Consider the following 25,408-nt stretch of genomic DNA (forward strand, 5'->3'; position numbering starts at 1 on the left):
CTCCCCCTGCACCTCACTCCTCCCACCAAGAGCCAGCCTCATTACCAGCACACCACTGACTGCATCAGATGTGTTCAATAACGTTCCTCTTCCCTGTTCTTGCTTCTTTACCTCCACCCTCCACCACACATCATGAAGCCACGTATGCACACACACCCCTGTCTCTACCTACCCTGGTCTCTCCTCTTCATTGGCACATCATCATCCTGGAATATACTCTACCCTTCCACTTCTCTTCCTAAACAAACTCCAGGATGTACAATTCAAACTCCATGTAGCTGGGCTTCCAATAATAATTGCACCTCAGTTTTCTTGTCTATAGAATGGGAGGGTAAGATAAGAAAATCTCAAAGGTACTATAAGAATTGGACACCCTTAGTTTTGATCATCTACACCCTAAAACACTCCACAGCACCAGTGTAAAGTCTTGTTTTACTGAGCACGAGGCAGAGGCCAATTCTGTCCTCCCTGCCTAACTCTGCTATGCAATCATCGTGTACGTAACCTTAACCAAGTTACCAACCAACGTATACCTCAGTTTCCACACTGATAAATCCACCACTGTCATTGTCATTATCACTGTCCTCAGCACTGTCCACTGGTTCATCTCCGCTGTGAAGCAATGCAATTTCAAAGAAAATTTCAGAGGTGATTGAAAGAGGATTTTAAAAATGAAAGGATCAAAAGGCAGCAAAAGTACACATGCAATCCTAACTACATGGTAGTAATGATCTCAGAAATGGGATTTACCTTGAGTACAATCAAACCAACACTAAACAGATCAATAGAAATCCTAAATAATCATTGAGGATTAGAAACCCAAATAATTATTTAGTAGAATGAGTGTTAACTCTGAAAAAAAAAAACCTTCTATTGGGCAAGAGCACATACAAGCAAAATTGTACACTGACTCAAGCTGAAGCCGAGAAATACAGGTGTGAGCCTAGGTTTCAGAGGCTGAGGCAAGCAGATACCTGTGGTCTGGCCCCTGGACTAAGGCAACTCGACTTCTGAAGGAAGCTCCACGAGTACCATACGCTGATGGTCCAAAGTCAGCATAAAGTCAGTCTCTTTAGGGAGAGAGATGACATAGTTGCCCTGGAACAAGTATGAAGCAGGATGGTCTCAGACCAGCCTGGAGGTAGGGTCCTCGCGCCTCCACTACCTTCCAGTAGAGTTGATCTGAAAGCAAAACGCTCACCCCAAACCTCAGTCTAGGATAAAGCATTACTAATTCAAACAGGAAAATTTATGACCTGAAGGAAGGAAATGCCCTCAATGAGGCAATCCACCTAGAAAAGGCACAAATCGTCTGTAAGTATGGTGTTTTTCACTTTAATATAATCCATAGGCCCAGGGCAGAGAATCAGTAATTGGTCTATTGCAAAGATACATAAAATTCATATTCTACTCTTATGCAGAGATGAATCCAGGGTTCTGTATTTTGAAATGTACATAATTTGGGGGCATTTTTCAAGCAAAAGAAAAATCAAAGTTACAAATCCAAAATGAAGTTGAAAGTAAATATTTGTTCAGAACGAATAAAAGAAATCATCCCAATTTTAAAAACCATTTTCAAAAACTGGCAAATAACACAAACACCACAAGATTTAGAAAAATCTGGGAAACAGGATAATATTGGTATCAGTCAACTTCCTAACATACCTCCATAGTCCTTCTTTTCCTCTGTATTTGAACTACATTCTCTCTGGCTGACTCCACATTTGATAGTGATTTCATAGTATTTTCTTTAAAAAAAAAGATTTTATTTATTTGACACACACACACACAGAGCACAAACAGGGGGAGCAGCAGAGGGAGAGGCAGAAGGAGGCTCCCCGCTGAGCAGGGAGCTGGATAAGGGGCTCTAGCCCAGGCTCCTGGGATCATGACTTGAGCCAAAGGCAGATGCTTAATCGACTGAGCCACCCAGGTGCCCCTATGGTATTTTCTACCTAGAATATAAAATATAAAAGTAAGGCAACTTGTCCTACAGAGTGGTTGGTCAAAAAACTGGGGGTAGATTAAGGACGGCTGCAAATTCTTATCACTCCTCCCACTGGGGGATGGACTACATTTTCCTTCCCCTGAACCTTTAATGCGGCCAAAGTAGCGCTGTGTGATTTCCCCATCCAGGCATAACTAATGAAGACTGGCAGCTTCCACTTCCTTCCTCCAGGGACTTCCCTTTTGGAAGCTGGTCACCATGTCATGACAAAGCTCAAGTAGCCACTTGAAGAGGTCAACAGGGGAGGGAACCAAGGGGCCTGGTTGAGTCCCTAGCTGAGTCCGCAGCTGAAGGCCAACACCAATGGCAGTTAAGTGAGATCATTTGGGACCTTCTGGGCATCTCAATATCCCAGCTAAAATCTTCCAAAGCAGAACAACCATAGAACAATGACAAATAAGAAGTTTTTTAAGTTAGCAAATCTTTGAGTAGCTTATTGTTCAACAATAATCATTCTCTTCCCAGCATTTTATTACAAAGAAAAGTTGAGGGGCACCTGGGTGGCTCAGTCAGTTAAGCATCTACCTTCAGCTCAGGTCGTGATACCAGGGTCCTGGGATCAAGCCTGCTTCTCCCACTTCCTCTGCTGCTCCCCCTGCTTGTGCTCTCTCTCTCTCTCTCTCAAATAAATAAATACAATCTTAGGGGAAAAAAAGAAGAAAAAATGAAAAGTTGGGGGGCACCTGAGTGACACAGTCAGTTGAGCATCCAGCTCTTGGTTTCAGCTCAGGTTGTGATCTCATGAGATCAAGCCCTGCATCGGGCTCCATGCTCAGCGCAGTCTGCTTGGGATTCTCTTTCCCTCTCCCTCTGCCCCTTCCTCTGCTCATGTGCATGCGCTCTCTCTAAAAATAAGTAAATATATCTTTAAAAAAATAAGTTGAAAGAATTATGCAGTAATTATGCTCCTCTTTGATTCTATAGTTAACATTTTATTATACTTGCTTTATCATATTATTTATCCATTTGTCCATTCATCTCATTTTTTATGCATTTCAAAGTTGCAGACATCAGCACATTTTACTCCAAGCACTTCAGCATGCTGCATACCATTAACTTAAGACTTTTTTCACTGAGGTAAAATTTACATAAAACATAATAAACAAACCCGAAGAGTACCATTCTGAGTTTTGACAGATGCACGTATCTGTGAAACCCAAACATCTAAAAAGATATAGAACATTACCATTGCTCAGAAAGTGCCCTCCTGTCCCTTCTCAGTCAACCCTGCACCCCACTCCTCCATGGGAAACCAACCACTCTTTGTTTCTACCCAAAGTTAGCTTTCCCATTCCAGAATTGGCAAACAGCAAATTATACAATATATTCTCTTTTGTATCTGGCTTTTTTCACTCCGCATAATGTTTGAGATTCATTCATGATGTTGCCTGTGTCAGGAGCATGTCTCTTTTTATTACCGAATAGCATTCTTTTGTATAAACATACCGTAATTTGTTTATCCATTCTCTCGTTGATGGACACCTAGGCTGTTTCCAATTTGTGGATATTAGGAATAAAGGTGCCAGGAATGCTCTTGGGCAAGTCCCTCTGTGGACATAGGTTTTCACTTCTCTTGGGTAGATGCCTACGAGTAGAATCGCTGGGTCAGAGAGTAGATGTACGCTTAGTCTTATAAGAAATGTCCATGCCTTTTTCTGAAAGGAACTCTGTTTTTTGTTACCGATGGTTTAAAAGGTTCCTTTCTGCTTTATCTCCTTATTGGTGATGCCCCATCTTTAACACCCTCTCTGCAGTTCCTCACTCAGTGTTGTTTGTTGCCAGGGAAAGGCTTCGAGGGCTCCAGCCATTTGATCTTCCTAGGCATGTCCTGCCTAGGGCCACAGCAGGTATCTGCTCCAAGGATGGAGGACAAGGTGGCCGTGAAGTCTGGGTCACCCATGCTATCCTCCAATCCTCCTTGGAATCAAAACTGAATCTAAATGCTTGATGGGTTCGCCAGGGGCCTGTGGTCACTAGGTGACTTAAAATCGTATTTCTTTGCTACCATTCTCCCTCTGCCTCCCTGTCTTCCCAACTAGCATATAACCTCCCCTGAGAGAACCTTGCTTCCCTCAATCACTGCTTCATCGCCATCACTTAAAATAGTGCCCAGAAGAGAGTAGGAACTAAATGAAAAAATGGGAAATGAATGAATCAATGAGTGAACAAATGAATGGCTAGCCCCATTTTTACTTTGTAACCCAACCCTGAAGAATTTACTTCGATACTGGCCTGTAGCTGTGCGGACTGGTGCCTGAGGTCCCATCTTGGTCAGCACTTGGTGCCTCCAGAATAGCACTTAGCTGGTCTATGTGACATTTCCTTCTCTGTCCACCTGAGGCGTGAGAAGCCTCCCTGGGCACGGACCTCATCCGCTTCACCTGTGTAACCCCCTGGTACCCAGAAATGTGGTCTGGGCATAGCAGGTGCTCAGTACGTGTCATCTCGGTCTCTGCTTACCACATACACCAAGGGCTCTTAAGCTGAAGACCCTCAGATTTCAGGAGGAGCCTAAACGGCCAAGACCACCTGCAAAATGTCTTCATACGTGTATTCTTTAGGGCAATGACTTTGACACATTCTCAAAAGAACTCGCGACCGAAACATGTTAAGAATCACTGAGGTGGATTTTGACAAGAGCTCCTTTTGCTTCCCTTCATGTGCAAAGGAATTCTGACAAAGCCTTTGCTCACCAAGCTCATTTCCCTCTTATATGCCATGCTTTGTGGTAGTCGTTGTGGGTATGCATAGTATTTCCAACTAACCACGATTACTTAACAAAATCCCCACTGCTGAAAAGTTAGACCACGCCCAATTTCGCACTATTATAAACAACACTGGGATGAACATCTTATCCTTATAAAGTTATCTTTATCCACCTCTTCCATTCTTTTCTTAGAAAAGATACTAAGAAGTGCAATTACTAGGTCAAGAATACAAATGTAAAAAGAATAATAAAAATAAAAAATAAAATAAAATAAAAATAAAATAAAAAATGAAAAAAAAAATACAAATGTACTAACGCTCAAGCTGCTTTCTGGGGCATTACCTGAATTTGCACTTCCACATATAGCATACGAGAGAAACACTGTCCTCTCTGTTGATGATTCCCGTAAGGACCAGCCCATTTTCCACTTCCTCAAAGTTTACTGGACTATCTGATCAATAATCCAAAGAAAGGCAACCCAAGACATGTCTACGACCACTCCCAAAAAAGGCTGGGGAAGCTTGAGCTTGCGTTTCCCTTTCCTTGCTACTCTCACCTTCCACCCTTATGACTCAACCTGTGTACCATGTTAGTTTGGGGGAGTTTTTTAGTACTTTATTTATTTTAGAGAGAACAAGTGCATGTGAGTGGGGAGAGGGACAGAGGGAAAGAGAATCTCCAGCAGACTCCCCACTGAGCAAGGAGCCTGGTGCAGGGCTTGACCTCACGCCCCAGGAGATCATGACCTGAACCAAAACAAGAGTCTGATACTCAACCAACTGAGCCACCCGTGCACCCCTGTATTAGGTTTTGAAAAGGAAAGAAGAGATCCCAAAATGAAATATGCTTCTGAAATATAAAATTACTTCTGAAACATAAATGAAGATGCATTAGTTTTGTAAGGGCAAAGAGAAGGTATAAATGAGTATACTAAGACATCGAGAGAAGAAAAGGAGGTACCCGTGAGAAGCCAAGGCATTCCGAGGCAGTCTGCTCTCGCTGAGGGGTAGAAGCTGGTCCACGGCCCACCGGAACAGAGCCCACAGCTCTCCCTCCGGCCTGGAGACAGCTCTGGCCCTCTCGGGCATCTTCACCCAGGAAAAAGTGCAATCAGTTGCTAATGATTCCTCTAATTATTCTCCAGGGCATGGGAATCAACACTGAAGTGGGAATCTAGCAAAGCAGGGTCACAGCTTTGTGTGTGTGTGTGTGTGTGTGTGTGTGTGTGTGTGTGTGTGACGTTGACCAAGCTGCTGTCCCCCTCCAGGTCAGCCTTCTGGTTTTCAGAATAAGAAGATCCCACCCAATAAAGTGTAGAACAGGGCTGTCCGAGTCAGCAATAATGACGACATAGCCACAACTGCGATGTATCACGGTGTCTCTAGAAGCATCCACAGTTCTACAGCATGGGACCCTCTCTGGACTATATATGGGGCCAGCAGAGGAGGCTCTTTAAAAAAAAAAAAAGATTTTATTTATTCATGAGAGACACAGAGAGTAAGGCAGAGACACAGGCAGAGGGAAAAGCAGGCTCCCCGCAGGGATCCCGATGAGGGACTGGATCCCCGGACCTGGGATCACACCCTGAGCCAAAGGCAGATGCTCAACCGCTGAGCCACCCAGGCATCCCAAGCAGAGGGGACTCTTAACTACCCTCACCTCCCTTTGTCCAGGCACTGGAGGAGAAATTTCTCACAGGAACCCGTAAACAAGACTCGTGCTTTGTCACAGGTTCAGGTTCCCTCCCACCCCTGTTTTGCATGGCCTGCTTAGTGCAGCTTGGCCCCTGCCCCAGCTCCATGACTGCAGCCATCTACAGAATGTTTATTCTAGTGGATTTAAATGTGGCAGCAAATCCCTTGAGGAGCTTCCCATTAAGAGGTAGGGATCTATGTCCCTCCCTTGAACCTACGCAAGTTTGTGACTGCTTTGACCATTAGAGTATGCTAAAATGACACTATGGAATTTCTAAGGCCAGGTGGCTGCTTCTCAACCTTGTTTACTCACTACTTCCTCCCTAAAAAGCCTTTTGAGACATTTTTTTCCCTAATCACTTTCCCACTTGCAAAATATTTTAATTGTACAGATATATTTCTTATATTGCATGTATATCCGTTTTATTTTTTACATAAAAAGAGTAATAGTTTTTCACACTTCCCCATGGGCCAGCTTTTGTCCCCGAGGACAGTACCACACCTGTTAAAATGCATGGGCTGGGTCATAAAAGGCCATGCAGCTTCCCCTCGGGTCTCTGGAAACTCTTGTTCTTGGAGCCTTTGGATGCTGCGTACAAAGTCTTGCTACCTTGAGGCTGCCGTGCTGCAAGACCGGCTGGAAAAACAATATAGGCAGGAAGATGCCCGATGAGCTCAGCTATGCCAACCACCCATCATTTGAGTCTTCTGGGCCCATGTGATGAAGAAGTCTGCAAGAGACCCAGCTCCAGCAGCCTGTCTGACTACAATCACATAAGAGACCCCAAGCCAGGCCCCCAGAACCAGAGAGATAATATCAAAGAAATTATTGTTGCTGCTTAAGCCACTGTGTTCTGAGATGCTTTGTTACTCAACAGCAGGTAACCAGAGCGGTTATACCAAAAGTTACCCTAAATATTCAACATTTATTAATTCATTTTATCTTCACAACACCCTATGAGGTAAGTATATTCGTTTCACAGATGGATTCAATTCTGACAACTCATCTAGGACAAACTGAAGAGCTACACACTGCTTAGGAACCAGGGCTCTATGGTTTCTTCCAGCCGTACCCTTTTTGGGTTCTTCTACCCACCATGATGCCTGTTTACACATTATTCGGTGAGCATTTATTCATCATATATTCTGGGTACTATGCTAAGCATTTGGGATACAAAGATGAAAATCATGGCTTCTATGATCCAAGGAACTTTCGGTCTAACAGAGGGATTAAAAAATTAATTTAGTGTCATAAGAATTAACGGGAAGTGTAAGCACCGAATGCCATGGATCACTCAAGTGGGGACCGAATCCAGATTGGGGGTCAGGAGGCAGTGGAGGACAGGGAAGCCTTCTTGGAAAATGTGATCTTTGACAGAGCTCAAGAAAGGGGAGAAAAGGACCTAATCAAGAGACCAAACGGGGTGGATATCACAGCAGAACAATGGCTGGGCCAAGGCAAGTCAGAGTCAAGTGCGTGCAGTGAGCTGCCAATGACCTTCAGGAATCAGGGCATGTGTGAGCGGAGAGGAGGTGCAAGGGGAGTACCTGTCCTGTGTGCCTGAGACTTTTCTAGATTTCAAAATGGAAAGCCTTGCGTGCTGTGAAGTCCCTCAGCCGCCACCCCAGGCAAGCCAGAGGGGAGCACAGAATGTGGGAGACGGACTAGAGATTGGGGAGTGGCAGCGAGGCAGTAGTGAGCCTTCCAAGCCACGCTACGGCGGTTTTAACTTGATCCCCAGGATAAATAGGAGACAATGAAGAAACCTATACAGGGCCTGTGATTTGATTTTTTTAACAGAGAACTGGGTGGAGCCAGAGCTGAACCCCAGAACTACTCCATGTACTGTGAACACAACTACGTCTTCACCTCCCCACCAGTGCTCAGGAAACCTTTTACGCACCATGGGGCATCTGCAGACACAGAGCTAGATGCCCACCTGCACTCCCCGGCTGACACAGAGCCCAGAATCCTGGGCGAAGAAATCCGCACTTCCTTCTCCGCTGCACACAGCCACATCCCCGACCTTCCACAAAAGAAAAAGAAGAGAACCCGACAAAGACCTTCCTTGACTCCATGTTGCTCTTCAGCCCCCGTCCTACTTCCCTGTTATCCTGGATGGGGAAAAATAAAACTACTCTGAAAATTGTCCATTCCTGCTGTCTCCAAATCCTCACCTCCTGTTCTCTTTTGAGCTTCTGAGAGTCAGTCTTTGACCTTGACATTGGCCTGCTCTACTGAAAATGCTCATTCCAAAATCGCCACCAAGTTCCATATTGTCACATCCAGTGGTTGACTCTCCCCTCACCCACTGTCAGCAGCACTTGAAACAGGTGATGACTCCCTCCTTTTTAAATTTTCTCCAGAAAATCTACATAGATGTCTGTGTAGACATCTTACATACTTTTGTTAGATTTATTCCCAGGTATTCAATACTGAGGGCTATTTTAAAGGCACATCTTAAAGGCATTTTTAGATTTTATTTTTAAATTATATTTCAGTATGTATGAATACAATTAATTTTTCCATATTTAATGTATCCAGCATCCCAGCTAAATTCACATGTGGATTCTTTTGGATTATCTGCTTACACAATTATGTCTATAAATTACCAACGGTTTATCTGTTTCAGTTGCCCCACTGCATTGGCTAAAACTTAGTCCAATGTTGAGTAAAAGTGGTGATGGTAGATATATTTGTTTGATTCCTGCCCTCCAAGAGAACACTTTCACTATCACCATTAAGTCAAATTCTTACTATTGGTTTTATGTAAATGCTCCTTATCAGATTAGAACTTCTAGTTTGCTAAGAGTTTTGTTATGATTGGATGTTAAATCTTATAAAATATCTTTTCTCCATCTATTTAAATGATCTTACAGGTTTTTAAAAATATTTTGTCCTTTAATAGTGTCATAAATTCACTGATATTAAAATGTTAACCTGCCTTTACTCCTGAGATAAACCCAACTTGGTCATGAAGTATTATCCTTTTTATTTAGCACTAGATTCAGTTTGTTAATATTTTCTTTATGTTTTTCTTTTCTCTTTTTTCTTGATTACCCTTGCTGGGAAGTTACCGATTTTATTAAGGGTTCAAAGAATCAATTTAGAGCTCTGCAGATGTTTCTACTATACATCTGCTTTCTATTTTTCTGATTCGATACTTTATTTTTATTATTTCTCCTCTCAGTGTTCCTTGGGCTTAATATGTTGTTCTTTTTAGAGATTCCTGAGATGCAAACTTAAATCACAGAGTTTTTTTTCAACTTTTACTTTTTTCTAACATATGCCTTCTGTGTTTTCTTGTGTGTTTTTTTTAATTTTTATTTAAATTCAATTTAGTTAACATATAGTGTATTATTAGTTTCAGGGTAGAATTTAGTGACTCATCAGTTGCATATAACACCTGGTGCTCATTACATCAAGTGCCCTCCTTAATGGCCATCATCCAGTTGCCCCAACCTTCCACCTACCACCCATCCAGCAACCCTCAGTTTGTTTCCTAGAGTTAAGAGTATCTTATGGTTTGCTTTTCTCTCTGTTTTCATCTCATTTTTCCTTCCTTTCCCTTATGCTCATCTGTCTTAAATTCCACATATGAGTGAAATTCTATGGTATTTGTCTTTCTCTGACTTATTTCATTGAGCACAATACCCTCTAGTTCCATCCACATCATTGCAAAATACAAGATTTCGTTCTTTTCAATGCCTGAGTAATATTCCATCATATACATATGGCACTCTTGTTTATCCATTCATCTGCCTTCTGTATAATGATTCCCTTCAGGCACTGCTTTAATTTAATGGCTTGGATGTCAGATTTTTATTGTCACTAAGCTCAAAATATTTTCTAATTTCCATTATGATCTTTGCTTTGATTTGTGGATCATTTTGTAATGTTCTGCTTAACTAACAACTGCAAAATACACATCATTTTCAAGAACACACAGAACCTTTACCAAAGTAAAATAAATATTTGCCCATAAAACATACCTCAGCAAATTTCACTGGATTAAAATTAAAATATATTCTTTGACCATAGTGAAATTAAGCAAGAAATCAATAATACACATTTATGACTGAAGATTTTAAGATACTTCTCTCTGTAATTGATAGAACAAGCAAACAAAAAATGAAGAAGCTTAACTCCTAAGCATTTGGAAATTTCTAGTTATCTTTTCTTTATTGATTTCTTGCTTAATTTCACTGGGGTAAAAAAATATATTTTGTATAATTTCAATCCAGTGAAATTTAAGAACAAATTCAGACTTGTTATATATTCCTGTTGAAAGACACTTTATCACTGTAAAACTTTTTGTGTCTAGTAATACTTTCATCTCAAAGTCTATTTTGACTGATATTATCAATACACCAGGAATTTTTTTGTTTGTTTGTTTGGATTCTCAGGGTGTATCTTTTTCTACCCTTTTGCATTTAGTTTTCAATGTCTCCTCCTTTAAGGCATATTTCTTATAACCAGTGTATAGTTAGTGTCTCCTTAAGTCTAGCCTGGTAATATTATCTTTAAATTGGAATATTCAGTGCCTTTACACTTGGTACTTTAGTATTGTTTTAGTGGTTACCATAGAGACTGCATGCTAACCTTCTTAAAATCTACCTATGTTAGGACATAATCACTTCTTGGACAATGCCAGGACCTTCTAACATTTTAACCCTATTTGCTTATCTCTTGCTTTTTGTGGGTACTTCATCATGTATTTTAATTCTATTTATATTTTAAATACTACAAGGCATTACTACTATTATGAATTTGACAAATTTCACTTAGATTTACCATAAATATACCCTTTCCAATTTTTCCTAGATAACCATGCTTCCATCTAGAAGTAACTTCCTTTTGCCTTAAGCATTCTTTTTAGTGCAACTCAGTTTTCTTTTCTGAAAATTTTTTATTGTATCTTAATTTCTTAAAGTTTTTTGTTTTGTTTTGTTTTGTTTTGTTTTTGCCAGGTACAGGATTGTAGGTTGGCATGTATTTCTTTCAGTAATTTAAAGATGTCATTCCATTGTCATCTACCTTCTATCACTTCTGCTTAGGAATTGGCTATTGGTCTTATTGTTGCTTCCTTGAAAGTAACGTTATCTTTTTTTATCTTGATACCTTTAAGATTTCCTCTGTATTTGGCTGTTAGTATTTTTTCATTATGATATGATTAGAATGGTTTGGTTTCTATTTATCTCGAGGTTTGTAGAGTTTCTTGAATTGAGGCCTTGACGGTTGTGATGAGTCTAAAATATTTTCAGTATTTTCTTCAAATATTGCTTCTGCTCTATTTATTTTTCTCTGATTATATTTACACACATTTGACCTTTTAGCACATCCCACATGTCTTTTAAACTCTTCAGTATTTGTCAATACTCTGTTCTACCTGAACTTCACTCTGGATATTTTCTACTCACCTACCTTTCAGTTTACTAATTCTCTTTTCTACTGTGTCTAATCTACTCTTACATTTACCTGTTGAATTCCTAACTTCAGTTATTTTATTATCAAAGCACAGCATTTCCATGTACTTTTTAAAATAAATTCTACTTCTTTGGTAAAATTCTTCAGGTTCTCTTCTTTTTTCTTGAACAAAACCACAGTTATTTGAAAGTCTATGTCTGAAAATTCCATATTTGGATCATCCATAGATCTGTTTTTCTGATGGTTTTGTCATTTGGTACTATTTCCTATAATATGTGGTAATTTATTAAATGCCAGACATTGTGAATATAGAAACTGTAGAGGCTCCATTTAACCGCTAAAACTCCTGTTTACCTCTTTAATCATTTAGCAGCTGCTCTGAACTTGTTTTCTGAGTCTTGCCCCCATGCACATGAAACTTCAGAATTTGACAACTGCATCAATGTGAAACTTCTGAGCCCATTTTTCTGTGATTTCCTCCTTTCTGGGACATTAGCTCTTCAAGTTCCAACTGTCTTGGCACAAAAAAATTCAAACTCCTTTCTCCTCATGCATCAACACTGCTATAACTCCAGGTCATCTCTTTCTGCTCAACCTCTATTGCCCTCTGCTGTGAATCAGCAAATGCCTGAGTGGGGAAAGCAGAGATAAACGCAGGACTCATCAGAATGAGATTTTCTTCTCTCTCGAGGATTTGGTTTCTGAAGTCCTTGTTATCTTGACTGCTCTCTGGAATCTTCAGAGAGATTTTTTTCTTCTCTTTTTAATGCATTTCATCTGGTTTTATCATTGTTTTCAGAGGGAGGGGAGAGTTAATCTCCCCATGCTACTCCAATGGAATCATAAGTTCTACATTACTTCTTTAAAACCTCAGAACAATCCTATGCAATAATTATCCTCACTTTACATGTGAGGAACTGAGGCATAGGGGCTTTAAGTTATTTCACAAGAAAAAAACATCAAAATAGAAGTGCTGAGGTGTATTTCAAGTTCCATGTTCTTTCCAAACTACCATTGATACCTCATCCCCAGCACTCTTTGGATAACATCCAGAACAAAGAAACTCAGCTGAAAAACGAGGATAAAGGACAATTTTTCTGTACAGTGAGATCCCTCCTCTTTTCACCTCCTCTCTGATCCTCACCAACAATAGAGAGCCAACCTATATTTCTGAAGTGGGAAACTGTTGAATAATTCATAAGACAGGAGGGCTCCTAGCTCAACTCAACCTTGGATGAATTGTCTTTGTGGCCCTACTGAGATGAAGAAAAATATTTTCCTTGTGCAGTAAATATGGTTCAAAGAGAGGATTCATTAAGGAAGATGCAATTTAAACACATACGGTTTTCTGACTAGTACCACACTTTTAACGGAAGGTGATGCTTAATAGAGTAAAGACGCTTTAATCTCTCTGCATACTGACTTCCTAAATTTAAAAAAACACACAACATTGCCACTAACATTTTAAGTAAGATAGGTGGATGCATCCATACACACTTCATTTTAAGTGTCTGTCCTTTAAAAGGCATCTGTTATTGACTGTAATAGTGTGAGTCATAACAAAGGCATTTATATTCATGTAGATATAATCTACACTTCCACAGGTGTCCAAGTGTAATGTACAATTGCCTAATGAACCCTTAAAATAAAATGCTGCCAATGAGAACTGAGTTTGCCTCTCCTATAAAGAAAATGAAACTCCATCAGGCTGGCAAATAGGAACTTCGGCATCCTAGATATTTTTAATATGATGCCTTTCCTAGTACAATTTCTGCAGGGAATAATATATAGGAAAATAATGTTTCTCCTTTGTGATTACATTACCATATGGAGTAATTTTTCCTGACGGGGAGGTCATTTCATCTGATGAGTTCTTGAACAGTGAAATGGAAGCTTGGTTCTATGACAGCAAAGGACAGATTGACTTATTAAAACAGTTACAGTATGGATTTTATTAGTCTATTTCACGTTGCTCCCTTATAAGATCAAAAGCATGAATGCATTTGGTAAGTCCATCAGGAAATATTAGGGATAAAAATTAGACAGAATGGTCATTATTACAAATGGGAAAATCATCTGGAAACTAAGATTCTAGAGGCTGACTCTAAGAAGTCTCACGAAGATGTAATTTGGAGAGCAGAACAGATGGGATGTGAGTATTAATGGGGGAGTCAGCCTCATAAGATCAACAGCCAAAGTTTTAGAAAAATCACTCAGGCATTTGAATTCAGGGCAGGTTGCAATGGACTGAACAAAATTAATTGTCCTGGACAGCTAAACTCAGAGGAAAAATGACCCAAATCTAGGAGAGACTTCCCAAGTACTCTGAGAAATACTGCTTTAATTTTTCATCAAAACACTTTGCAAAATGTGTGCTTATTGTGAAAGTGCTTATATTTATCCCCTTTGATTTATTTTCATTCAGCAGGTCTTAGCTGAACCCTTTGTTGTGCTAGGACCACAAAAACACTTTGACATGATTGGTGCTCCCATGGAGTTCATGGTCTGCTGGGGGAGACAGATGAATCAATATTAACTGCCTGATGGTGTGGGTGTGGTGAGGCCTATTTAAAAAGAAAAAAGGAATTCGTTTATTTATTCATTAATATTTAGTGAGCACCGACTACGTGCCAAACTCTATACTGAGCACTGGGGATAAAAAAGTGTCCTTGGGTGGCACGATTTTAGTGGGGGAGACATATGATAAGCAAATAACTACGTATGCAGAATCCACATTATGGTTCTAGCTGCAAGGAAGTACAGTGAACTGTCCACGTGTAGCTCTTTTCTGCAGCACACTGTTCTCTCTCTCTCTTTTTTTTAATTTGAATTCAATTAGCCAACATACAGCACATCATTAGTTTCAGATGTACTCCTCAATAATTTATCAGTTGTGCGCAACACCCAGGGCAGCACACTGTTCTAAAGCCCAGATTAACGACTGGACCCTCACCCTACGCATATCTCAAGCTCCTTCTGATTCAAAGCGCTCTTAGAACAAAGAGACCTTTTTCATGTGCTTGGCCTGGGCTCTGATGAAGTAACCCTGGGTTCTCAACAGTGATCTTGGGCATGCAACACAATCAATCACCCCGGCATCCACCACCTGCCTTTCTGGGAAAGTGGCAAAGTTCCTCAAAACACACTTGGAGGTAGGGCGAAGCAACTGACTCAACCTCTAGCCTGAATGATGGTCTGCGGTCTATCCTCCTACTGTAGCTTCCCGTTGTCGGATCTATAAGGACAGAGCCCCTGTTTTCCTTATTACTAGATACCTAAAAGCTAGCACAGTGCCTAGAATATATATAGGATGTATTCAATCAATATGTGTGATATAAATGACTACGACAACAGCATAATAGGGTAAGAATCGTGCCAAGAGCTGGTGCATCAGTTTTCTGCAGCTGCCATAACAAATTACCACGGACTGGGCAGCTTAAAACAATGGGAATCTATTCACTCACAGGTGTGGAGGCCAGAAGTCCCAAACCTGGCAGGACCTTGCTCCCTCTTAGAACTCTACAGGAGCATCTGTCCCTTGCCTCTTATGTTTCTGGTGGGTCCAGGAGTTCCTGGACTTGCAGATGCAACCTCTGCCAACCAACCTCTGCCTCAATGGTCACGTTGCCCCTCCCCCTTTGTCAAATGTCCCCTGCATGTCTTTTATAAGGACACTTGTCATCCAATTTAAGGCCCACTGAGATAATCCAGGATGCTGTCTCCATCTCCAGACTCTTAATTGCATCTTCAAAGACCCCTTTTCCACATAAGGTCACATTCACAGCTTCCAGGAATTAGATGTGGGCAGGTCTGAACGGGGGGGCATCATTCAATACACTATAGCTGGCATTTATGAACTGGAATCGAAAGTGGTTCCCGACACTGATATAAAACTTTCCCAAATGGTAACTGGGGCTCACTGTGCGTAGACTGTTTGTACAAACAATATGGCTTATTCTGAGTGCCTACTTTCCTTCTGGGAGTCTAGAATTTGGGTACATGACAGACAGAGAACACCTACGTAACCATCCCCCCAATAAAACCCTGGACACTGAGTCTCTGATGGGCTTCCCTGCTAGAAAACATTCCACGCACACTGTCACAATTCAGTGCCAGAGGAATTAAGCACATCCTGTGTGGTTCTGCTGTGGGGGTGGGGGGGAACCTTTGGTAGCTTGTGCTGGAGTTCCCACCAGGCTTTGCCCCATGCACCTGCTCCCTTTGCTAATTCTGCTTTAAAGTCTTTCACTGTAATAAGTCATAGCCATGAGCACAACTCTATGCTGAGTCTTGTGAGTCCTCCTAACGGATGGTTAAACCTGGGAGTGGCCTGGGAAGGACGCTGGCCCCAGGGGATGTTTAGGGCACCAGGGAAGGCTTCCTTGAGAAGGCAGTATTTGAGCTGAGAGCTAGGGTCATCACACAGCTCAGCAGTGGCAGAGCCGGTGCTGAAGTTCGGTTTCCCCTTGTGCAAAATGGAGCTTATCAGTCAAAGTTGGCAGGAAACCCATGGTGCACTCAAACTGAGTTACGGGAGGAGAGTTTAATGAAGAGATGACACACAAGGACATGGTCAGGACTTAAACAGCCAAGAATAAGGCAGTCCCCTTGGATGAGCAGCAGTGGAAAACTGAACCACCCTAAGGCCCAAGAGACAAGGACAGAGTGGTGACCAGGATGAAGAAGAGGCAGCTATACAGAAGGGACGCCTGACCTGAGCCAGGGTCCATGGCAACCTGGTAAGATGGGACCCAGGTAAACAAATACACTGAACGCACTCTCCTCTGACCCTCTGCCAGTCTCTATTGACCAAACCCACACGGAAGCCTAAGAACAAGGAAGCCACTTGATGAGGTCGGCTTCCAGGGCATAAAGCAGGGTGAGGAAGAGTGGACAGTGGATGTGGAGGGGCAAATGGCAAATACCCAGGGCAGTGGCAGGTACAGTCCTTACTTTCACGGGGCTATCATAAAAGTTAAGTAAGGTGGTACATGGAAAGAGAGAACTTCACACATTGTACGGAATGGCGTTCGTGCCAAATCACTCTTCTACAGATGGTTCCAACGAAGATGAAGGGGAGGAGGAGGAGGAAAGGGAAGGGTGAAGAGACAGGGAAGTAGGAAGATGAGGAGGAGGAAGAGGAAGAAGAAAGAAGATCCAGGAGAGCAAGAATTTCTTTATCACTGTAGTATCTACAGCATCTAAAACAGTTCCTGGCAGGTGTAGACACTCAGTAAACGTGTTGAATTAATGACTCATATAAGGATTTGTGTACCCAGATTCTAAACCCTGACTCAACACAGGGACTTGGCCTTAGAGACGGAGAACAAGTTGAGAGACCTCAGCCAAAAACGTTAATCGTGTAAGTGGTAACCAGAGCCCAGAGAAGGAATGTGACTTTCCCAAAGGCACACAGGAAGTCAATGAAAGAGCTCAAGACAGCACCCAGATGTTCTGATTCCAGCCCAGCTCTCTTCCAATAAAACTAGGCTGCCTCTGGTGATGCCATCTGAGAATCCCAACTTTGAGGCCGAGGGATGGCTTGGTTCTGTCCTATCAGAAAGACAGCCTCTCAGAGTAAAAGGCTCAGGGTCTGGCTTCCGGGCTCTCCAGCTGATTAATCTTGGTGTTACAGACCATCAGAGACCCTCTGGCAGCATGGCCCAAGCACCCGCCTGCCCTCTGCCAGTACTCGACCCTGACTATTGGCCTAATAGCAATCGACAGCTGAACTCATCATAATCAAATCAAAGGATTGGGGAGCGTCCTAGCACCTCTGTTTATTTCCAAAGCACGGTGGCATCTCACAATCTCACATCTCACATCTCATAAATACGAGTTTATTATTTATTGGAGGCTTCTCTGGTGCTTGCCTTTACTTCTTGAGTTTTACTGCTTACTGAAACGTTCTCTTTTCCCTTTACTCACGCCCCATCCACTCTAATTTAACAAAAGACCATTCCTGTGATGCCGTAACTTTGGAAGCTGTGAAATTCCAAACTTTGGGAAGTTTGAAATTCTTCCCAAATGAGCCAAAATGAAAATTCACAAGACACTCAGTAGACGGGCATCCCCCAAATCAGGGACTCATGTGTCTTGGTCTGGCAATCTAGGCACATGACGATGGCCAGGGATGTCATTCCAGCCCACGTTGAGAATGCATTCGCATGTAACCACAAAATGTGGAAGACAGATTGTATTAGTGACCCCATTATCAACTCCCTGAATCCATGCCCTCTGAGCTCCATCTGTGGCCCACCATGCACACAACCTGATTCTGATTCTGCGCTCAGCCCTGGGACTCACTGTGGCTTAAGCAGTGCTAGCAAGGGTGAAGGAAGCAAAGACTTCAAAGTCACATGCACACTCCAAGTGTCTTCTACACTCAGGGTCGCTCACTGTCATCTGGCTGTTAGGCCTTAGAGGATTCACCTGAGCTGGCCTGCTGGAGGAGAGCTGAGCTGTATTCTGGCCAAAGTCATCCTAGATCCGATCCCAGACGGACAGCTCGCCGGCATGTGAGGAGTCTAGCAGCGAGCACAAGAACCTCCCCGCTGAGCCCACCATCGATCGCCCACCCAGAAGCAAGCTGAGCAGATGCTTTCTATTTGAAGACACAGAGTTCGGGGTCGTTTGTGGCAACAAACAGCTGATGTACAAAATACATCACTGTTCCGTTTCCTCAAAGCCATAATGAGGTCTGAGTCAGCACTGACCTTCTCCGTTCCCATTACAATCACAGAATCAGAAGATCTTTATGCCTACGTTCTCTTTTTCCATTATTGGGTATTTTGATTGGCTCAGATAGGAGCTACAATCCCATGAGAGAGCAAAAAATGGCCTATTTTTAGATAAAAATTAGAGGCAGCCGGCATGGAGGCCATGCCAGCAAATCAGAGTAGAAATATGAACCAGGCAAAGCCCTGTACTCATTGTGTCTCAGAGAAACCAAAAACATCCTGACGTTTTGGTTAAAGAAAATGGAATGACCTTGAAAACGAATCACCTTAAGAGGTCACACCACCCATCCCCCGGCCCCTGAGCAGAATTTCATCTGATCCAGGCTCCACCATGGCCCAGACTCCACCTGTCCCGTTATCAAAGAGTGAGTTCTTGGGACTCAGACCCTCAGGGTTCAAACTCCCGCCCTAGGGTGCCTAGGCTACATGAACACAGGCGTCGCTCAGCATATCCTGCCGGAGCCGTCACAGATTAGACGAAGCACGGATGGGCTTAGCACACGGCCTAGCACACAGGGTACCCTCATAAGTAAGCGCTATTACCAGCTTTTATCAGCCTCCACTAACAGTTAATGACTTAGTCATTCCCTCACAGACACCACTGTCTCCCGACAGAAGAGAGACCAAGAGCAGATGGTATTTGGAATATTCCTTCTGCAGAAAAACCAAGACTATAATTATTTGACTTTTAGACCTTTTTTTCTAAATTAAATATTTCTGGAATCTAGGGCATGAGTGACAAGTGAACAGGAACATTAATCCACTTAGGAGAGTGGAATTTTCCTTGGCGTTAAATAAACCACAGTTTGCATCCGTCTTTGGCATTTACCAGCTCTGCGCCCTTAGGCAGGTTACCTAACCACTCTGGGTCTTGGTTTCTTCTCCTGGAAAATGGGAGTTGCCTACCCCACAGGATCATTTTAAGAACCAGTAATTATCAACTAACATTGGCCCCCATGTTTGAATTCAAAAGGCAATGCCACCCCAAGCTCTCAAATCACCCATGGAGCCTACCTGGTGTTGTGTAGCTTAGAACACATGTGCTAGTTCTCTTCTGTCATCCAGTGAAGACGACGCCATGCAAAGCTTTGGCCCAAAGAACCGACCAGATGGCAGGTGAACCAACATTTGAAGAATGCAAAGGATTAAGGCCCATGATGAAGAGCTGGAAGGGGGCATATTCCAAGGGAGGAAGAGCTGGTGCAGAGAACCAGAGGTAAGAGCAGGCTGGGTACACTCACCACCGGGCAGGGAGGCCAGGGGGATAGAGCAGAGAAAGCAGGGAAAGAGGGGTGGGCAGTGCACCCAGAGCGGGGCCGGTGGAAGACCTGACCATCCCTTGGAGGGAGAGGGAAAGGCTTCAGGGCCATTGAGCAGAGGAGAGAAATGATCTGACAGGCTCACCCTGGGGGCTCAGTGCATGGAGAGCAGACTTGTGGGTTTGAGTGAGAACAAATGGAAATAGGAAGCTCTCTAGCCAAGAAGTTTCTATAATAATCCAAGGAAAGATGAGGACAACTTAAAGCAGACAAGAGCACTGGAGACAGGGAGCCGTGGCTGCATGTGGGGTATATTCTGAAGGCAGAGCCAATAGGATTTGCTGTTGGGTTGGATGTGGGGTGTGAAGGAAGAGGAGGGATCGAGGACACCTCCCGGATTCTGGATTGAACATAAGCACCTGTCCCCACCAGAGGGTCTTTGAACCTGTTCCTCCTTTTGCTCGAATGTTCTTCTTGTGAATCCCCTGCACGGCCCCCTCCCTTTCGTCCTCCAGGCTACAGCCACTCCATCAGTGAGGCTTCCTGACCACCATGTGGAAAATCACCACCCCCCCTTCCCAGTGCGTCCTAACTCCCTTGCATTGCACGGTCTTGCTCCATGACCTGTAGCCCTGTTTGACGTACTAGATGTTACGCGTCTGTACAGGCTCCGTCTTCCCCTGTAGGAGTTGGCTCGGACTGCTGTAAGGAAAGCCACAAGGTGAGTGGCTTAGAACAACGGAAATGTATTGCCTCACAGAGCCAGAGGCTGGAAACTCAAGATCAAGGAAGGCTGCTTCCTTCTCAGGGCTGGGAGAAAAAATTTATTCTGTGCCTCTTGCCTTGGTTCTGGTGGTTTAGCTGACTATCTTTGGTCTTCCTTGGCTTCTAGAAGCATCACCCTGATCTCTGCCTTTATGGTCACATGATGTTTTCCCTATGAGAGCGTCTGTGTCCACACCTCTTTTTTTTTTTTTTTTTTAATTTTTATTTATTTATGATAGTCACACAGAGAGAGAGAGAGGCAGAGACACAGGCAGAGGGAGAAGCAGGCTCCATGCACCGGGAGCCTGACGTGGGATTCGATCCCGGGTCTCCAGGATCGCGCCCTGGGCCAAAGGCAAGCGCCAAACCACTGCGCCACCCAGGGATCCCCACACCTCTTTCTATAAGGACATCAGTCCTATTAAATCAGGAGCCCACACTACTCCAGCTGATCTTATTTTAACTAATGACATCTGCGATCTTTTTTTTTTAAAGGTTTTATTTATTTATTTGACAGAGAGAGAGCACGCACACAAGCAGGGGCAGAGGCAGAGGGAGAAGCAGATTCCTCGCTGAGCAGGGAGCCCCACATGGGGGCTCGATCCCAGGACCCCGGGATCATGACCCGAGCCGAAGGCAGATGCTTAACTGACTGAGCCACCCAGGCGCCCCGATCACACCTGCAATCTTATTTCCAAATAAGTTCACATTCTGAGGTACTGGAGATTGGCACTTCAACATATGAATTTTCCAAGGACATGATTCAACCCCTAACACACCCAACTAGAACGTAAACCCCATGAGGGCAGGAACTTGACTTTGGTTTTCTGCTTATCTCAAGTACCTAGAAGACTCATGTTTTTTGTTCAGAAACACTGAAAACACTGAAAAAAATGAATGACTAGAGAAGACTTGGGGAAGGAGGGCTCACAGGTCTCTAAATCAAGTGTCCCACTTGAGGCCTGTTGTTTGAGACGCTTATTAGAAATCCAAGTACAGATGTCAACTAAACCATTGACTACGGAAGGAAGTAGCGGCAGGAAGCACTGTCGAATCCTTGGAGGGGTCTGGCCGTGAGGGATGAACCAGACTTGGGCAGGTTCGGGCGGCGAAGACTCAAAGGCTTCTCGCCCATCTCGTATCCCAGGGATCCTCAGAACAAGCTCCAAAGACCTGTCCTCCCCAGACCTTCCCCCAAACCCAGCAAGCCTGTCCCGCGTCCGGTTAGGAAAGTCAGAGGCCACAGCTCGAGACTGCTCCGGCTTTAGCGCCCCGGTCAGATGGCCTCGGGAATGGCCGTGCAGGTACCCCGCCAGGTGAATCGGGGTCCCAGGAGGCCCTCGGGGATGAGGCTCTCTCCACAGCCCGCGCCCCCCATGCCTGCGGGGCAGCAGGCCCCCCAGCACCAGGCACCACCACTTAGCAGCTTAAAACCGGACTCTCAAACTGGTCATTTTCTCCTCAAGGAATCACAGTAAGAAATGACCACCCTGGGAGAGTGGAGCTGGGGGGCAGGAGGGGGCCCCAAGAGGCCTGCAAGCCTGAGGACCCCGAGGACCCCGAGGACCGAGGACCAGTGCCCTGGGGGAGGAGGCCCGCCCAGCTCCGTGGTTGCCATGGTTTGCGCCTGCTGCCTGGGGACCCGTGATGCCCAGCTCGGGGCATCAGGGCATTGGGGCAAGGGGGTGCCCTTCAGCGCCCACCCCACCCCGCCCACAGCTGCCCGGAGGCACGTGCTTCAACCCCGAGGTCACTGGCCCACCTGCTGGCAGCACCTGTCCCCGGCGGCCCGGGGCACCCCTGGTCCTGCCCAGGGAAGCTGGCTCTCCCGTCTTAGGAAAACAGAACCCGGGGGTCTGACCTGGGAGCTCGGGGCCTGCCGGCTAAGCCACCGCTTCCCTCGCCCACCACACCCCCACCCACAGGGCGGGGATGGCATCGCTTCGCCTGCACGTCTGTGGGCCCAAGCCCCAGCCCAGGGGAACAGCGCCGGCCGGCTCCCTTCTGCAGGCGGCCTCGAGTCGCGGGGTGCAGCGCCCTGGCCGCCGCGGGCAGTGGGGAAGGCAGGACTTGAGCGGGCCAGCCGGCCCCAGGCTTTTCCGTTTTCCCCTCCGGAGCACGCTGCATCCGTGTCTACACCCCTGGATGCCAGCCACCAGAGTCCTCTCCGTGGCTCTGGGTGCGCAGGGTGCTGGGCGGCACCCTTGGAAGCCCCACTGAGGTGACCCTGGGCACCCGGGGTTCCAGGCCTGCAGGCCTCGCGTGCCCCGGGGTACACACACGACTCCGTTCGTGCTGCAGTCAATCAGCACACGTTTGTCAAAACCCTCCTGTGTCACCTACCGAGGTCACCGGGGAAGCTGAGTGCCGGGCACCTGTGACCCTGAGGGCTATTTTTGCAACTTCGCTAGAGTTTCGGATGCCTCCAAAATAAAAAGCAAGACAAGATAAACGAAAAACAACCTAATCTGGGCCACATGTCATCTAAGGTGCCGTGGAAAGTAGAGACGAGGGCGCCCTTCTGGGGTAAGACTTCAGGAGGTCACAGGAGCGGGAGCGGGTGTGAAGTGGGAACTGGAGAGTGGCCCGATGTGCTCCCACGTGGCCCGAACACCCAGACTCTAGACCCTCACCATCCTGTAGACCTGCAATGTGAGCCACACAGGAAGCTTCTAGTTTCCTGGCAGCGCACGTAATAAAGCAAAAAAGGAAAAGATGCAACTAACTTTAATAGTTTGACCTAATATGTCCCAAAATGTCCTAATATGTCCCAAAATGATCGTGTCAGCGAGTGATCAGTATAAATGATTAGAGATGAGATATCTACTTCCTTTTTTGCATCCTGACTTCAGAATCCAGTGTGTGTTTTGTCCTTACGGCACATCCACATCCGAGGGGCCTGGCCACCCTTCACCGCCCAACAGCGACAGGTGGTTCAGGGGCCACCTCGGGCCGATGGTGCAGGTCCACACTGGGGCTCTCTGGGCTCAGACCCGGCATCCCCACTCACCTGCCGTGTGGCCCCCGATGGGTCTAAGCCTTGGCCTGTGGCTCCTGGAGCCCTCGACTGGATTAGAAGGTCCTGTCACCGTGGCTGCAGGACCCAGCATCTAGAAAGTTCTGTGGGTGCACGCTGCTCTTCCAGCTGATGCTCAGGGCAGATGGGAGCCAAGGCTAAGGGAAACCCAAGCAAAGAGCGGTGGGATCCAGAAGGCTCCATGGGGTGCCCTGCCTGCCTCATCGCTGCCCCTGGAGAGATGCTCCTTACGCCCACTGATCCCCCTAATCCCCCCCCCAGCAGCCCTCTACCCGAAGAGCAGGTGGGGTGTATGAAGGGAGGGGAGGAGGCAGGAAGCCGCAGAGAACAGCAGGGAGGGGAGGGGCAGGGAGGAGGGTGGGGGGTGGTGAGGAGGCCTGGAGCCTGGAGCCTGGAGCCTGGAGCCTGGAGCCTGGCCCCTGTCTGGCCACCACCGCCATCCCCGCAGGGCCCGAAGCCCTTGGCGCCCTCCGTGCTGTGCTCTGCTCCCCCCTCCTGGGCTCCCCACGCGGGCCTGAGTCCCGGAGCCCAGCCCAGCGGCTGCAAGGGGGGTCACCCGGCGAGCCCCAAGCCCCCAGGTCACCCAGGAAACTACATCTGGGTGAAGGCAGCAGACGGTGGGAGTCCAAGGACCCCAGGCAGGGAGCAGCTCGGCTCCCTGGGGAGGCAGGGGGTGGGCACCCGGGGCCCCTTCACCACGAGGGGCCGGGAGCGCCGAGACGCACACCCACCTGCCGGTGCCCACGGGGAAGGGGCGCCCACAGGCTCCAGGACCAGCTCCGCACACAAATCCTCGTGCTGCCAGGCAGTCGGCGCCCCACAGGTAGGTCCCAAGTGTCAGAAAGGGACTGGGTCTGGAACCACAGGCTCCCTGCGCAGGAGCAGGGCCACACTGTGAGGCCCAGCACACACTTTGCCCGAGAGGTTGGCCTTCAGGCCTCAAGGCCCCGCTGTCACCCACCCCCACAGGCTCGCATCGGGGTCACTGCAGGAACCCGCCAGCAGGGCTCCCCACTTGGACCCTCGCCTCCTACCCCCCACTCTCAACACAGCACTCGAAATCCCCTATTTAAAAAAACGCCGGTCAGATCCTGACCCTCCTCTGCTCCAACCCCTCCCCTGCCCCCATGCACATCCCTGCTCTGGGTGTGGGAGGTCCCGGTGGCCTCCCTCCCACTCCCCAGCCTCAGCCCTGCTCCTCCTGGAAGCCCCGGGCTCATGCTGCCCCAGGGCCTTTGCACTGTGTGAGACACACCTCCCTAGACTCCCTCCTACTGGCCCCTCAGCGGCTTCCCATCTTTGTCTAAATGTCACCATCTGGGGGCTCATGGCGGCATAGCAGGGACATAGCAGAGCCCAGGGGAGAGCCAGGCAGCGGAGCCCAAAGCCTCTGCCGCCCAGGCACCTACACCCGCACCTACACCCGCACCTACACCCGCAGCCTGGGCAGGAAAGTTTGGCCTCTGAGCGCAGCACAGAAGCAGGAGAGAGGGAGGAGGGACAAGAGGGACAAGACGCTTCCCAGGGCGATGGCAGCCGGGCTGGACTTTGTCGCATGAACAGAACTTGGAGAGAAAAGAGGCAGTTGTTACTCCGAAAAGCCTGCACGGGGCCCAGGGGCGCTCCTGAGGCAGCCAGAGGAGGAAGGGGCGCCCCGACACAGAGGCCCCGGGCAGAGGGGGGCAGAGGGGGGCAGAGGGGGGCAGAGGGGTCCGCAGCAGACTAGGGGCCTGGCCAGGACACCTGCTGCCCGAGGGCCGCGCTCCCAGA

The 25,408-nt window shown here is 46.1% G+C and overlaps 1 protein-coding gene across 1 annotated transcript in view; it reads right to left on the bottom strand.

Annotated features, from left to right (window-relative positions):
- KAZN (kazrin, periplakin interacting protein) overlaps nt 1-25,408 on the bottom strand; it is a 1,014,069-nt gene that overhangs the window by 931,553 nt on the left and 57,108 nt on the right. The window lies entirely within an intron of this gene.

Source organism: Vulpes vulpes, chromosome 2 (genome assembly GCF_048418805.1).
Source record: "Vulpes vulpes isolate BD-2025 chromosome 2, VulVul3, whole genome shotgun sequence".
Lineage (NCBI taxonomy): Eukaryota > Metazoa > Chordata > Mammalia > Carnivora > Canidae > Vulpes > Vulpes vulpes.